Raw genomic sequence first — 4339 nt, 5'->3', positions numbered from 1 at the left:
CCCATCCTCCCATCCCATTGGCTGCGAGCTCAAGCCGCCTCGACCCAGCCCGCCCCTAGCAGGGCCCTAAGCGCCGGCCCCTCCACGCCGCCTCCTGCCTCCTGCGGTTTAGTGTAATGTGAGTTCCGCGTCCGCCCGCTGCGGGTCCTTTCTACCGCGCCGGGCCCAGCCACTTGCTCGCTCTCTCTTCCCTCCCATCCACCCCTGCCGCGATGTCCTGTTTCCTCGAATCAAATAGAAAGAGGTGTCAGCCGCTCTCTCTGGCCGCCGTTACAAAGGAACCGGCCTTTGACCGCTCCTTGAATTAATGTTACTGGGTTCAACTTCCTTCCTAGTTTTATTTATTTATTTTTTTTTATCACCCCACAGGGCGCCTCCACCTCCAGCTCTGGAGGAAGCGGGCGCTTTTATCCAGCGCCACGTGGCAAATTCTTTCGCATCTAAGTACGTCTGCAGAGCCGCCTTTCGAACCTATTGCGGGCAAAGCTAGCCACCTTGGAAATCAGAAAGTGACCCGCGGTGCGGAACGGATCGGGTAGACTGGGGAGGTACCCGTCAGCTCCCAGCGAAATTCGCAGGCAGCTGTGCGTGGCTCCGGTATTCTTGGCTCCTTTGACATTTCCCTTCCTGAAAGCGGCTGGGAGGGGTCTGAGAGCTGGAGAACTTCACCGTGTTCGGTTACAGTGTAATTAGATTAATGAGGAGAGGCAGCTTTTAACGCAGTGTAGAGTAATTACGCCATCATTTGTTGCTTAGTGGCTTTTCCACACATTCATAATCTAATAGCAGATTAATTCAATGACAGTTCAGTTTCTACTTTTGCAATTGGATGGATCAAGAAATGAGGAGAAAAGCTAATTATCAGAACAGAGGGTATAATAGGCTCTAATTTATCAGTAGGTGTGAAGTGGTATCTAATCTCTAGAATGGCCTCAAAGTCTGGGAGCCACTTCGTACTGTCCTCGCCTTTGCCTTTCCCCAAATAGCTCAAGGTTGCCATTTTAAATTCACTGACAGTATATCCAAATCGCAGTAGGCAACTCTACCCGCTACCTTAGAATCTCTAATTAGGGATTGCGTATCAACCGTGGACATGTAAATATTCCACACATAACAATGTGCAAATCAATGGACCAGGATAATTGAGGGCAAACCCATCACCCCAGCTTACTTATTAGACACATTACGAATTGTACAAACCACTAGATCCCTAATGAAGGATGCCTATCTTTTTACTGTAACTTTTCATTACCTATACATACTATGATGACACAAGTGGTAAACACACCTTTCGTTGCCCATGACATAATCCAAGCCTTGCATACATCCACAATATGCTAAATAATTCTTTCAGTGTTGACTGGAGAAATGACTTGGGGGGGGGCGGTTAGCTATTATAATTTTTAGATATACTATGGAGTAAATACTATTGGGCCAAAAATTTACTCTCTTGGTATTACTACATATTATTAATGAAATAAAATTAATGAAATATTGGTAAACGTCTTTTAAAAGTAATAAAATGTGAACACTTTTTCAAAGTATTTTGCTAAAAAAAAATTAAGAGTAAAATGTTTCTTTTTCTTTAACACAAGATTTAAACCCACCGCTATAAAGAAACATCCCACTTAATCGAATATGCTTCAAAACACACAACCAAGAGATAAGGATCAAATTCAGTTTAGTTTGTGTCTTTTCACCCGTGATTTCTATGACTTCTCCCCTTACCCTTATTCCCTCCCCCCACCCCTACCCCATCCTGTTCCTTAAGTACACGAGTGCTCTTGATTTTCTTATCAATAGAGGGCGCCCTCCAGTCACTGCAAATCCTGGTGTGAAGTGGAACTGCTCTAGAGGAAAAACTTCATTTCTTCTAAGGTGCTTTATTGCTCCTCTGTTGTAAAATTTGACAAGCTCAAGATTTATAAGCCTAACAATTCACTTTTTTTATTGCTGCACAAGTGTTCAGCCGGCTAAAGGAAAATGTTAATTTTCACAATTAAACCGCAAGTTGGTTCCTATTTTCAAAACTTTAGGTCAGTTGATACACTCGCTCGGTAAATTCGGCCTGCTAGCAAGATCCCGAATCCTCTTGGAAAGCAAGAGCGTGGTGAGTGGTCGCCTATAGAACATCCACTCCTCCAGCACCAATGCTGCAAGCTAAGCAGGACATTAAGACTCCACATAGAAAAATCTAGGGAGGGAGCTGGGACACAGACATAAAATTGATGACTTATAAAAGTTTTACATTTTAATAAGAAAAAATACCGTGAAGTGACAGCCTGTACAACTCATAAATCCTCCCCGATTCTTGCCACTTGTACTCTCTCTCCCTTTGTTTTCAAGAAGGAAAGATGAAGCCAAAACAGTACAAATAGGGGACTCAGCAGAGCAACGGTATGAACGTGCAAGAGGCTAGAATTAAAACTCATTCCAGCAACATTAATGGGTTCTAAACAAGATGCGGTTTCTTTTTCTGTTCCCCAGTTAATATATCTTCATTTCCAGAAATCTAACACGAGGGTCGCTGTCTGCTTAACAGATCAACTGGGGCAGAGGAACCAGGACTCAGACCGGGGTTACGATTTGTGCAACCCATTCTAGAGTGAGCCCACTCCTCCGCCCCCCACCCCCAGTGTACGAAAAGCAGGGCTGAAACAGCCCGGGAGTCAGACTGCCCAGTGGCAAGCAGCTCCTGGGTTGTACTTACATCATTTTTAACCCTTCCGCTCCTGGAGGGGGCTTGGCGGGATCAGGGAGCCGCCGAGCTCGGGAACACGCAGGACCTGGGTGTGAGAGAAGGACCCCAGAGCCCGGCATGAGCGCTGCGCCCCCGGAAGGAGAGGGCCCGGGGCGTGCGTGAAGCTCATCACCCGGGCGTACCCCACGGGCACTCGCGATCCCCGCGGGCTCCGCCACTGTTCGCGCTGCTCAAAGCGGCAGGTGCAAAAAGCATTTGGGAGCCGCTTGCCAGCGCGCGGAGGTAATGCGCTTCCTGTCCATTTATCTCAGGAAACCGGCGCAGCCTTCCCTTCGAAACAAAATTAACCTCTCATTAGCCAGCCACTCGCTCCTGAAAAGGCCTTAAAAGCTTTACCAGCTCGCTAATGTGTTTAGGCTTTTCTTCCAGGCAAACGCAGCCACGGCCGTGACTGCCATCAGCCCCTGGGGTGCCTCTGGGTTCCCCGGGGAGCCAACCGCAGACCTCCCCGCAGCCCCAAGTCTGGGAAACTCTGGCCAGCCCGGATCCCTGTTTTGTAGTCCTGGGCAGACCCTGAACGGACTTCACGCCAGAAGCCGCCCCAACAAGTTCCCGCTAATCCCACGAGCGCTCCTCAGATCACAACCTCAGCTCCCTTGTCCTCTAGGGGAGGAACTCCCATGGCTGCCGGGTCGCGGCTGCAGCCTGCCCCGAGGAGCGCCAGTTCTGTGCACGGAGGGTGCGGGAAGCCCTGATCCGGGACTTGGGGAGAGGGGGAGTGTAAGCTAGGATCTAGCGGATCCCAGGAGTGGAGAATCAAATGTGGTTCTAGATCTGCAAGTGGCAAAGGGGGGCCTTTCGGAGCAGCTGGGGTTTTCTCGCCCTGGCCCCCTGCCGTCCCGAGGCTGGCAGATTTATACCACACAGGTGGACGGAGACCTAAACACAACAGTCCCGGCCGCTGCCTGCCGCTCGCCCCCCACGTCCCCGGGCCCACCGCAAACTTCAACAAAATAAACAACTCACCACAGGCATTCCCTTGTCTGCAGCGCGACGCTTGCCAGCTGGGAAAATAAGCCGCAAGCCACGCGGCCGGGGCGCAGAGGGAGGGCAGCGCGGTGCCCGCCTCCCCGCTCTCGGTGGGGGCACTGGTACTCGGGGGCCAGGAGGGAGGCTCCGGCTTGGGGACCGCTCTCCCCGCTCCCCGACACCGAGTGAGCGCCGGGTGAGAGGCTGCACCCTTGCAATCAGCGCGAACTCTCTGACACCTAGGGGAGGGGGCGGGGAGGCAAATCTCTCTATTTCATCCTGCTTTCTCGCCCCTCAGTGTCAAAAAAAGACCAAACCCTGGGGCCTTCCGCCCACCCCCTTCTGCACCACACCGCCCCCTGCCGGCACTACCCGGATCTTTCCAGCGCGACTAAGGAGTGGCAAGAAACGGCGTCCCAGAACCCCAGCCTTCAGGTCCTGGCTCAGGCCTCTCTCACCACCCCTTCACCCCACCAAGTCCTGCACAAAGACACCTTTCACGCTGCCAGCGCCACCCTCCGCGCCGCCCGCCAGGCCTGCCCGTTGCCTTTGTCCGCCCGCGGCACCACCGATTCCCGGTCGGTGATTGTGCCAGCCTTGGGGCAGGAC

The 4339-nt window shown here is 51.9% G+C and overlaps 1 long non-coding RNA gene across 1 annotated transcript; it reads left to right on the top strand.

The window, feature by feature from the left end:
- LOC107181699 lies at positions 1-2030 on the top strand. The gene is made up of 2 exons (XR_001512392.1): positions 1-118; positions 1804-2030. It is a non-coding gene; the product is annotated as an uncharacterized LOC107181699 (long non-coding RNA).
- Positions 2031-4339: the final 2309 nt, after the last annotated feature.

Source organism: Myotis davidii, unplaced genomic scaffold, assembly GCF_000327345.1.
Source record: "Myotis davidii unplaced genomic scaffold, ASM32734v1 scaffold473, whole genome shotgun sequence".
In the NCBI taxonomy this organism is placed as follows: domain Eukaryota; kingdom Metazoa; phylum Chordata; class Mammalia; order Chiroptera; family Vespertilionidae; genus Myotis; species Myotis davidii.
The sequence above is the reverse complement of the archived record's forward strand: the minus strand, read 5'-3'. Positions and strand labels throughout refer to the sequence as shown.